Source organism: Lemur catta, chromosome 12, assembly GCF_020740605.2.
Source record: "Lemur catta isolate mLemCat1 chromosome 12, mLemCat1.pri, whole genome shotgun sequence".
Lineage (NCBI taxonomy): Eukaryota > Metazoa > Chordata > Mammalia > Primates > Lemuridae > Lemur > Lemur catta.
The window spans coordinates 5,356,384-5,369,429 of NC_059139.1; the positions used below are offsets into that span (position 1 = coordinate 5,356,384).

The 13,046-nt window shown below is 37.4% G+C and overlaps 1 non-coding gene across 1 annotated transcript; it reads right to left on the bottom strand.

Moving 5' to 3' along the window:
- Positions 1-6,241: 6,241 nt before the first annotated feature.
- Positions 6,242-6,381, bottom strand: LOC123648671. Its single transcript, XR_006738699.1, has one exon. It is a non-coding gene; the product is annotated as a U4 spliceosomal RNA (small nuclear RNA).
- Positions 6,382-13,046: the final 6,665 nt, after the last annotated feature.

The window sequence follows — 13,046 nt, forward strand, 5'->3', positions numbered from 1 at the left end:
TTCATGAGACCTAAGGATGCAGAAATTCAGAATCCAATGAAAACAGAATGACCATAATTCTGTATGTGGGACCATAAAACAGTCGTGGATTATGGATTGTAATTCAGACTCTACAGGAGAAGGCATGTCACTTCCCATTCCTCTCCCACGTTCTACAGGTTAAGTTGAGCTTCCCTGGTAATTAAGCGGATGCATGTTGAAAGGAATGGTGCAAGTGTCTTTGAAATAAAAGGTACAAGTGACCACATGGTGGGGGGGCGGGTTACTTGAGCAGAGGATGGTGCAGAAAGACCTCTGAAAGGGACAGGCACCAGTCATGGACAAACAGTGAGGAACACAACATTCTGTAGGAACGCTGATATTTCTGATCAAGGTGAGACAAACTTTAGATGTTTAGCCCCCAAAGCACAGAGTCTGGACTTAATTCAACCTGTGTTTATCAACTGCAATTTATATAGCAATGGCAAAAACAGGAATTTTGTGATCAGCTTCTTTCCTTGGTGAACGTGAGGACCATATGGGTAACTCCCAATATGTTTGTCTTTGGATTCATTGGAATTACTGCTTTACCTAATTATTCCATTAAACCATCTATAAAACATTACTGACCCCCCATCCCCTTGCCTACCCCTGGGCTAAATGCTGAAAACAGCAGCTGAATTGGGCCCAGTGGAATTCAGTTTTAGTGGATCAGCAGACTTTCTCAGATGGTCTTCCAGGTTGATATGCTCAGCTTCAGTGACTTCGCCATTGCAGCAGGTTCCTCTTTTGTAATTTCTCCAGACAGTCGCTCTGAACATCTGAGTGCAGATGGAAAGTCAGCATATTTGTGGGGAAACAGAAATGATCCACATGGTGGATGGACTTCAGAAATTTTGACCTAGGATCTGAATATCAGTAGAGAGATTGAGCCAAAATATAAACACAGAGGATTTGGCCAGTTGGCAAGAGCAGAAGACATAGGGTGGGAATAGCTGAGCAATAAATTTGAAAATCGAAGGGCCCCCGAATGTCAGGAAACAGCAGGAAAAGCAGAAATGGCTGAGACACTTGATACAATCAAGAAAAGGGTTGTCCAAAAATTAAAAATTAAAACATGCCTTTAGTTCTCCTCACAGTAAACTTACACAACACAAATGAGGGAAAATATTATTCCACTCAAAAATAAATCCTATTAAATATTTTGCTATTGCTGTTATAACAAAGGTATTAGGCAAATGGGCTGATGTCATTGCTGTGACCCTTCAGAAAAGAATCTGAGACTGTTTATGCAAAACCACTATGAGTCAGATGAAAGGCTGAGATTATATAGAAAGGTCACAACTCAATTGTCTCTCTACTTGTTTGTTTTGGTACATTGGTCTCCTGGCGTTAAATTTAAGCAGCATTAATTACTTTTATAAAAGCACTTGACACAAATACAATAGCAGAACAAACGCTTAAGTGTTTTCTTATTTTAATACATCATTGAATATAATATTTTGGCAAAATAAAGAATATTTTATGTAGCTGTGAAAAAAATAGCAGTGATTAATTCAAGAATGGTATTTCATATTAAAGTTTTGAAAATTAAAGTGTGTTCAAATAGTATCTTTCAAAGAGTGGTGGACAATACCATATAAGCCAATAACTTTATAAGAGCACAACTTTTTTGTAGTCTTCAAATATATCAATAATAACATGGCAACATGTTACAAATGTTCTATATTAAATTCTGTTGGCTCTATTGGTACTGTGAGCACAAATATTATAACTCTTTAAAAAATCCTATCACATAATTTTTTTGATCAAATAAAACAGCGTGTGGAATTCTTGTTGATACTTTCAAAGGGTAACTGTGATGAATGGGACAAATTCAAAATCTCTATGTTACCATGTCTAAAATTTGAGATTAAATAGTGACAAAATTGAAACATGAAGTTTCTACTGAAGTAACAAAACAGTAGAGAATAAAATATTTGGAAACTTAGACTGCCTATATAAAATATTGAATACTGACTACCTAATATTTTACAAAGGATCCTGTTAAATATTGTATTAAATTATGAGTGTAAAATTTTCTAATGCTGGGGATAATTTTCATTAATGTGATCTCTTATGGATAGCTGATATGAATATAATTTGGTACAAATGTGTTTAAATTTACTTTGACAATTTTTGATAAAGTTGAAAATTCATACACTTTATAACCCAGCCATTATATATATTCAGAGAAAAACTTTAGCTCATCTTGATGGGAGTTAAGAATATTCAAGTCGCTATTCACAACACTTGGAACAATCCAGATATCAATTCATTTTGTAGAATAAAGCATTCATACTGTGGAATATTAAAAAGTCCTGAAAAGAAATTTTCTAAAGCTACACGCGATAGTGTAGATCAAATGTTGTACCAATGTGGAGGAAAAAAAAGAAAGTATTGAACATTACATACAATAGTTTTATAAAGAAATTAAAATAAATGATAATAAAACTACATTATATTCTTAGAGGCCTACACATATAGGTGGCTAAAAAGTACACAGAGTGTTTGCAGTTTACTGCCGCAGGGAGTGAAATGCCTTTGGTGCCCAAATAAGACACCCTTATCCTCAATCCAATTTGGCTTAAACTGCTTCCACGTGAACTCGGATTCTCGTCGCTTAGGAGCAATGATAGTGGACCTTCCACATGCTTCTCAGTAGGTCCTCCTGGCATCAAGTTCCTGTGACCCACAGCAGTGACTCTGACAATCCACCCACTAGATTTCCAAGGATGGTAGTCGGCAGGGGTCGAGAGTGGAAGGGGAAGAATGGCCACGCAGACATGTAAAAAGAAGAAAATAGTCCTGCAAACAATAGCTACCAAGAAAAGCCTGAAAATGTGTAAAAGAAATCCTGTAAGTGAATTTTGAAAAATTTTTGTCAAAAAAATATTAAACTCTGCAAAAAGCTGCACCCTGAGTACATTGGGAGATACATCGTCTTCCCATTTGGGCAGACTCAAGAGAGTGAAAATCCCTGCCATAATTGTAATATAAAATCAGCAAATTTTTATGGTAGCAGCAGCAATATTTTAAAGTCAGTCTTTTTATATTTTCTGAAAACAGAGTCTTTTCTATGCTTGCTTAATATCTGATATGCTTATTTGATCATGTTGCTTATTTGCAAAATAATATTGATATACCTTTTATTATATTTTATTAATAATAATAATACTGATATTGGCCTTGGAACCCTTATTTTGTAGATATATTATTTTTTATTCATCTTTAACACTGAGCACAAATTCTTTGTTCTTGTGAATTCATTCATTCTGTGTGGCTTTAATAAGCTCTGTGTTAATAGGGTCTTGCAGTTAAAACGTAATGCATTGCTTTGAACAGTGAGGGGTAAAGGTGAAAAATAATGAGTATCTCTTTTAGGTCTCAAGGTCTTTCAGTGACAATAGGAACAGAGAGAGCAGAAGCAGAGTAATGAGGAGAAGACTTTGCCCATGAGGGCTGCTGGCTTAATTAATTTACCCAAGCTAATCTGAAGAGTGGAAAATGGACTCAAGATGCTTATATTCACATGCATAGATTTTAAAATGCTAAGAATTTATTGGGGATTTTGTTTTCTCCTTGTAAAGAACTAATCTTGTTATTTTAGTAAAGATAGTGTATAAACCTAAACTGAAAAAAACACAATTATATACTCAATTTAATCCATTCATTTGTTAATTTAACTAAATGATAAACATTGACAATAAGTACATAAAATATGACATAAAATAGAGAAGTAAGACTTGTAAACAGATATAGTTCCAGCAATGATAATGTTGCTTTCTTCTCCACGCTTTGTCAAGATGCCTCATGTGATTTTCAGTTAAGCTTATTTTTTAATTAGTATTTTTGTGACTCTTTAATAATATTTTCAATATTGCAGTGCAATATATCGTAACCAGAATATTGACATTGACCCAGAGAGGATCCAGAACATTTTCATCATCACAGGGATCTTCCATATTGCCCTTTAACCCCCTAACTCACCCGCTCCTCAATCCTGGGCCACCGTTAACCTTTCTTCATTTCTATAATTTAATTTTCTATAATATAATTTTGTCCTTTTAAGAATATTATAGAAGTGGAGTCATACAATATTCAATTTTGGGAGATTAGCTGTTTTACTAAGCTCAGTATAATTCTTTAAAGACTCACGCAGGTATGAATAGTAGGTTTTTTTTTATTGCTGAATAGTGTCCCGTGGTGCAGTTGTACTACGTATTGTTTAACGTTCACCCGTTGAAGGACACTGGGATGAGAGGGCTGGTGATGTGGCTTCTCTTCGTAAAGCTGTCTGGTTAATTGCGGTGGACAGGGGCCTTCCGTCCAGTATAATCTACCATAGCCATTTCTGCCTTGTATTCTGCCTGTCTGTCTTTGAAACTCAAATTTTGGCTTTTTTGTTTCCCTCTAACAGTATTTAACAATTTAGCTAATTAACTCTCTGTTACCTGTTCTATTAAACATACACAGTAACTTTTTCTTAAATGTCAGAATATTACGGGGGTACAAATGTTTTGGTTACATGATTTGCTTTTGTGCAGTTTGAGTCTTAAATGCACCAGGATTTTGGATGAGAATATCAGCACCCCTTCCTTCCCCACCACCTTTCCATCCAAGCCACATCCAAATTTGTTCACGCGTGCGTTTTTCAAGATTGCTAAGACTTAAATGTGGTTTGTAACCATAATTAAGTGCTCAAAATTTTTATAGGTTAACCCTAAAATTAAAAAAAATATATCTACCTCATACCTAGTATCATGAGAAATAAGTAGTGTTTACTGGCTAGACTTCTATTTAGTTCTAATATCATGAATGCTATTAATATTTAGACAGAATTAACAATACTTGGTTTATATTAGTTGATAAAAATATGTCAGGTTTTGCTTTGTAAATGTCTGGATGACGGCTCTCTGTACTCTATGTGTGTGTGGAGGGGGAAGTTTTCCCCTGCACTTCTAAATGCATTTCATTCTTACGAAAAAGTAGTATCTGTCTTATTTACTGTATCACTAATACCATCCAGTCTGTTCTGCTCATTTTATCAAGTGCATGGACTCCGTTCCATTTTTTCCCTGGAGATTTACTTTATCCACTCACTAATGTCTTTGTCTAATCTGTGTCAGGTGCTTTCTTGTTCATTCCACAGTTGTCAGTTGTCATTGGGCTTCCAAATTCTTGTGCACTCCACCAGAGAAGCAAAACAGTCTATTTTCTGTAAGTACTTTGAGTCAGAAGACCGAGATTCAGACCCCAGGACAGTAACACTGGCTCTGGTATGTGCGTTGAAGACAATGCTCCCTGTATCTGTGAAGATGAGCTAATTCAAACTGCAGCAAATCAGCGCAATGCACTGTTATCATCACTGTCTGACAAACCAGGGAGCTGAGAAGCTGAGGTGGAAGTAATTTGCCCAGCTCCCATCACTATTTCATATTGGAGCCGCATTTGAATTAGTCAGTTAGTTTAACTCCAAATATTATTCTTTTATTGACTATATGGTAGTCATTATAGTTTTGAATCTCATTTCATTCACAGAAAGCCACAATGATGGCAATCATTGATATTAGTATTGGGGTGAAAAACCACAGACCGGGAGTGAGCAGGGAGCAGATCCTGAACACCCCAGAAACTGCTGAAACGTACGTATTCAACCAAATGTGGGCCCCAAGAGAGCTGGGCTGCCATGGCCACAGACACAGTGGAATGGAAGCTTCCTGAGGGGAGGCAAGGAGGATGCTTTCCAGGCCTGTCACCAGCACGGTGCATGAATCTCTGCACATGGTAGGAGCCCAGTGAGTACTAGTTGGAGGAGTGAATCAACAACGGATCTATGCCACTCAAGTCTGTAGTCCACCTTCTGTGCTCTCTTCTGCTGCTCTAAGAACAGGGTTAGGCCTATAATAGGATCTATGTAAGCAGATATTTGGTCTTTGTGGCATAGAAATGGCAGCCCCATCACGCCCTAACAGTAGAAGAAGAAAGTTCCTTTGTTACAAAGTATAACCTGGGGCAGAAATAGTGAAAAGCAACATTCCTGGTGAGGCACACGGTATAGTGGAAAGAATAAGGACCTTGTTGTCTAAGAGCTGCTCAGTTTGTTGAGTGCCTTCTATGTGCCAGCCCCTGCTCTAGATTCTAAAAACAAGATAGATAATATCGAGAAAGACACATTCAGCCTTGCCTTTCTTCCTTTATGTATTTATTTTTCTTTATTCAGTCCCAGTAGAGACCATCAAAAATTGCCATGCCAAGTATATCGAAAGTCATTGCGGCACGGTATTGGGAAAAGTTTTCAACTAGCAATAATCGCGCCTCGGATAAACCTCATTGGCTACGACGCCGCCACTGCGCAAAGCTCAGCCCTGCCTTTCCTAGCTCTCTGATGTTTGTTTGCTTGCTTGTTTACAAATTCCGGCTCTGTTAATAATTGTGTACTCCCATGGAAAGAATACTATCATTCTAATGATATCGGCCTCAATTTATGTAAATTAAGGTGTCAAATTAAGATATGAAAAAAAATCTTATCTCAAAGAGGTTTTGTGAGGATTACAGAAATTATACAAAGATGTAGGGGGGAGAGAGAGAGAGAGAGAGAGAGAGAGAGAGAGAGAGAGAGAGAGAGAGAAAGAGCACTTCATTCATGATACTTAAATTTGATTCTCTTCTTCCTTTTCTTCCCAGCTCAGGGACATGATTATCTCTTTTGCCATCTGAGTTCCAGGTGTGTGGGTGCCTGTCCCTGGGGGAGGCTGGGTGTGCACTGGCTCAGGTGCTGCACACACAGGATACCCTCGTGCTTGGGACAGGGTGGAGACCTCCTTGTAAAGCAACCAACACAAGCCATCTACTTCTCCAGACCCGTGAGCTTTATCTAGTGCTCTCTCCACATCCCCCAACCCCACAAAGTAGTCAGAAAAGACTTGCTTCCTCCTCATGCCTTTGATTTAAAAAATCACAGTAGTATGTGTTGATAATTGTTTTAACTAATACTGTGGCTAAATTTCCTAAATATATTGAATATGCAATTTTACCTGTGTAGCATCCCATAAATACATTTTCTTGCATAAAACTCAGCACAGATTCTGCCTCCTGGTGTTTGGTGACATGAGGACTGTTATTTTCTCCTCACTCTCAACCACAAGTAGAACTGCAGCAGTCTACGCTCTGCAGTGGACCCCAGGCTGTGCACTCGAGCACATTCTCTTTGAGGAAGCCCCCGCCCCAGCTCCCTCCTCTCCAGTGTGCTTTGCAAGTCTTTTCTTCTGTCTTCCCAGAACTGTCTTCACTTCTCTCCCCACCTTTGCTCTAAATCTACTTTGCATAGTACAGCTGAATTATTTATTACAATTTTCCATGTAAAGTCCTCATAAACCAAATTTGCTAGGATGACCTTCCAGTCTATCCACCTGGCCTTACAGATCACCCCAGGTAAAAGGCCTAGACCAGCTCCCTGGGAAGCTCTATCACAATCCTCAAGGTACACTGTCTGAAAAATGAGAGAGAAAGAAAATCCCCACGAGAAATTGGTAATTAAAGGGAATTAGATGCAGAGCTGTGTTTCTCATCCCATCCCCACCAATGAAACTGGCTCTTGTGATCTGTCACCTTTGTTTCCTGGACAGGAGACCGGTTCCCACAGCGGTGAAGTGCTCGGAGGAGCATGAGACCGTAAACGCTTGTTGGTGTCTAAATGATCGACTGCTACAAAGAGTCTGTGCATTTGAAAATAACAAGAGCTGATGGTTAACCAGCAGCCCTGGAGTTCTTATTATCATCCCAGTGAAACCAATCATGTGTAATTGAGCCACAAGGATTGCTTTTAAGCCACTGAAAAAGCTGTCACGTCTTACAATACAGCAAGAGCACAGCTCGTAGGAAAACATTTTTGTTTGTAAAAATGACTGAAAATTCTGCATGTAAAAAATGAACTTCTACTTCACATTTTGTATTTCAAATACATTCTTGTCTTGCTATGGGTTAACTGAAGTGTAAAAGAAACTTTTAATATCTATTCCTGTATTTCTTATATTTAATATAGGTGAGGTCCTGAAAAATATATTCTGATGAAATTATTGTGGCATCTGTGTGACAATTTAGGATAAGTAAATCCATAGAATAAGTAATTGCTTTCCTTTAGGGAATTGTCTTGATTTCAGCTATCTTGTTGGATGTTTTTGAGGCTGCATAATGTATTAATATATTTATTTGATTCTTAAGATTATTGTCTCAAAGTTGTATTCTTAAATTACCTTCATTTCAGAATGATTCTCTTGTCATTTATCTGAATGGCAATATTAATAGGGTCTTATAATGAAAATCTTATAGAAACTGGTAATTGAGAAATAGAAATGAACCTCAGTGCAACCCAACTAAGGTTGAAGTTTGTATAAATGATTATAGTAGCAGGTCCTGTGAAGGAAGTAAGAGCATCAGGGAAAAATGATTACATTCCATCAATGAAATTAGTAATTTATATAGTAAAATATATTAATCCTTGGGTTTGAACTCTGTCTTAGCTCCTGTGCTCACTGCTGGGGGTTAAAATTTGGAGGCCACAATCTGTGCCCACAAGGAGCTCTTAGTCCAGTGCAGAGTTACTTCGACTCAGCACTATTGCTATTTGGGGCCAGAAAATTCTTTGTTAGGATGGAGAGTTGTCTGTGCACTGTAGAATGATCACCTACATCCCTGGCGTCCACTGGCCTCCACCCACTAGAATTTCCTCTCCTTGTTGTAACAACCAAACATGTCTTCAGAATTTGCCAAATGCCCCCTTGGTGGGGAAGCCCTGTCCTATTAGGACAGAAGGATTGCTGAAGTCAATGGGATGTTATCAGTGCTGGATGCTCAGGGTGTCTAAGGAAAGCTGTGAACAGAATAACTCCATGTCAGGGCCAAGAGAAGCAGAGAGGCCAGGATGGCTTGTTTTGACTTTAGTTAATTCACTAGAAAAGGGTCAAATTTTTTACTTCATCTGGTAGGAAATGATATTCCTCTAAAGCACTATTCTCAGTGAAGGGAACAAGATAAATAACATTTGCATTACCAACCAATTACTATGTTTTGAGATTTGCAACTTGTTTATGCCTTTAGGATGGAGAAGATTTCTTTAAAATACTATCCTATATTTTTTCTACAAGTGTTTCATAGTTTTGCCTTTTATGTTCATGGAACATAACCTACCTAGAAGTTTTTTCACCAAGTTTAAATTCAGGCACTGATCTAATTTTATTTTCTGTACATAGTGAGCAAGATTTCCTAACCTGGTGGTCTGGAGTCATGGTGTATAGGCTCTAAACAACTGTGGTTTGTGATCTAGACTCTTTCTGGTCTTTCATGTTGGTCCATTTATCTTGTTGCATTTATCTCTTCAAGAGTATCAGATTTTGGCTTTGTAATATTGTCTTCTGCATAATAGAGTAAGTCTCCTCTCATTCTTTTTCAGAATTGGTTTATAAATCTAAAGAGTTTTATACTGTCCTATAAATTTTGCAAGTTGTACAATCCCCCCAAAAAATATTTTAGTGTTCTATTGGAATCACATTAAATATTTTGTTTAATTTGGGCAGGTTGGTCATATTAACACTATTTACTTGATGCACCATTTATTTACTCTTTCATTTCACTTAATTGACTTTTAAAATTTGCTCTCTAAAGAGCTAATATACCTAAGGTAATTCTTAACTGTGTGATAGTCTGATGTTTATGCAAACAGTATGTTATTACATTTTGTAATTATATTTTCTGAATTGCAGTAGATTTGTGTTTTCATCTTTACAGCCACTTTGTACTCACGTTTTATCACCAGTCTTTCTGTTGATTCTTCTGAGTTTTATATGAATATTTAAATATACCCGGCAGAAAAAGACAATGTTTGCCTTTTTCTCATAATCTTTATGCTGCTTAATTATTTTTTGCAATGATATTGAGGAAAATATCCAAAATGGAAATCTTCATAGATTCAGATGTATTATAATTGAAAAAAAAACCAGAAACAAGAGGCAAGTGACCAACCACAAATTTATATTTGTACTGATATATTTGACCAGTGACTGTTATCTAAAATGTCCTAGTAAATCCTAAAATCAATATGGATAAAGAAACATGATCCCATATACAAATTGTCAGTGACTCTGAAAAGGTAGTTCATAGTCAAAAAATATAAATAATAAATTTAAGCATCTCTTCCTATGCTTATTAATAATGAAAAGATAGTATATATAAAATCAAAATGTCACTTTATGTCTTCCTATTGCTAAAGTTTAAAAAGTTAGATAAAATAGTCATTGTCAAGGCAATGTAAAAATAACAAGTTTTAGTGGGAGACTGAACTAATGTAGCAATTTTGAAGAGAAATTCAAATCTTTAATAAACAGGGGTATAATTTTAACTTAAAACCCAATGGTTTCTCCCCCATGGTATATATCCAAAAGGAGTCTGAGTGAATAATTTATTGTGCATAGTAGAAGGTAAGGGAGTGCTAAAAATCATATCTGATCTACAGGAGGCATAAACCACGACTGCCCCCACTCAAACCTGAATATCTGGTCACCGTAACATGAAAATCTCATGCAGGAATACAGCTAAAGAATCATTCCATCATTGTTTGTAATAATGAGAAATGAAAAAGCCTAGATCTATCACGAAAATGAGATATAGAACAATCCAAGATGGTACATATTGTCTACATATCAATATGGACTTATCTCAAAAGAAAATTTCAAACGAAAAAAAGGAATAATATTTAATATATGGATGTATACATTTATATAATATGAATACATATAAAACAGCACTATTTGCTCGCTATTTTTATATACATAGTGTCTTGGTCTGCTTGAGTGGCCATAGCAAAATACCATGGACTAGGAGGCTTAAACAACAGAACTTTATTTCTCAGAGTCTAGAAGGTAGAATTCCAAAATCATTGTGCTAGCAATATTAGGTCCTGGTGAGACCCTCCCCCTTCTCATCCTGCAGATGGTCACCTTCTTACTGTGACATCACATGGCCTTTCCGCAGTATGTGTGTGTGGAAGAGTCTCTGTCTCTTCCTCTTCTTATAAGGCCACCAGTTCTATCAGATTACAACCCCATGTTTATGACCTCATTTAACATTAATTACCTCCTAAAAGCCCTGTCTCCAAAGAAGGTTGCATTGAGGGTTAGAGCATCAACATATCAATTGCAGGGGGATACAGTTCAGTCCACAGCACAGAGTAAACTAATAGATTTACATTTATTTATTGTAAGTTTCTTTTTAAAAAGTTTTTAGGTGAACATTTGTTTATTTACATGAATGCTAGTTGGTTACATATGTGCATATAGAAATTGGGAGCTGGATGAGGATTAAATATACTTGAGCTGCATCCACATGGAGAAGATGATAAAATCAAGATGCAGATGAAAGGGACCAAACACAAGTTTGCCCATGGACTGAAGGGTGACAGTGCATCCATACTGAAAGTATAATTCATGGTACAAATTCAATTCTGTACCAATGAGGGCAATCAGATTATACTAAATGAAGAAAAAAATCTTAGTTTGCAAAATGAATCAAGTATATGAATATGTGTGGAGGATAAGGATAAAATGTGGAGGATAAGGATAAAGTGAGGTTACTATAAATAATCTAGCAATATTCAATTTCATGAGAACTTAAAATTTCACTGAACAAAACTAAGATCATAGTTCAGATGTTAAGCAATAGAATTAATTACTTGAAATCTAGGACACATGCAAGATTTTGGCCCATTTAGATGAGGGCAAATCCTGTATCATTGGTGACATTTGTAGCAATTAATAAATAAATGAAATGTTGGTAGATAAAATGAAAGACTCCAGTTAGATGTGGTATATTTAAAGCCATTTATGTATGATGAAATAACATTTTAACTTGTAAGATCACCGGAGGCACATGCTTTCTTCAGGACAACTCTCGTTAGCATTTCAAATGATGCCCATGTTGTCCCAATGGTTACTTCCCTGGCCTCATCGTATTCATGTTTGACACAGCAGATCTCTTTCTTGAACTAATTTCCTCTCTCAGGTGTGTCACATAACAACCTCCTGGTTGGTTTCTCCCCCTTTAGCTATTTCTTCTCAGTCTCACTTGCTGGCTTTTCTTCCCTCTTCCAAACCAGCCTAGGGCCTCTCTTCTTTGTTCTTTCTTCTCTTCTCCATCTGCGTGGTTTCTGCAGGTGATGTCTTCAGTGCCATCGTTTAATTCCACGATATGCTGGGGACTCACAAATGGGATCCATAGTCCTAACTTCTCTGGAGCCCAAGTCTTACAAGCAGCTGCATAGCCAATGGCTCCCCACTGGATATCAGATAAGTATATTGCGTTCAGCATATCCCATACATAGCTCTTGAAGTAGTCTCCAAACTTATCCCTCTGACTTCCCCAACTTAAGAAACAGCCCTAGTATCTGCTGACTTCCTTAAACCCCAGCTTGATTTCTCTTTCCTAACCCACCCTCTTCTAACCCCTCAGCATGCCCCATTGCTTAGGTCCTGAATTACTCATCTCTGCATTCTCACTGTGCACGCTCTCTCTCTCTCTCTCGCTCGCTCGCTCGCTCTGTCTCTACTTGTGATCTCTTACCCAGATCCCTGGCTGCGAGTGGTCCCAGCAGTCTCTTCTCCACATGGTGGCCAGAATGACCTTTGGAAAATGCAAGTCAAATTCAATTGTTCTCCAGTTGAGTTCTGACCATGCTTGGAATTGACTATAAACTCTTCCCCGTGGCTATTATGGGTCTATCTCAGTTGGCCACTGTCTGATCTCACCTCTTCCACTTTGCTCTCTGCTGACATCACTGTGTTCCAGGCATAAGGGCATTCTTCATACATTTTAATGCACTTCTGCGTGGCATTTACTTCTTCTGCTCCTTCTGCCTGCATTTCATTTCATGTATTGGAGCTATACATGGCTGATCCTTTACTGCCATTCAGTTCTCACGGCAAATATTGCCTTTGAAGAGACGTCTTCCCAAATAACCTGACCTAAGGTAGGACCCT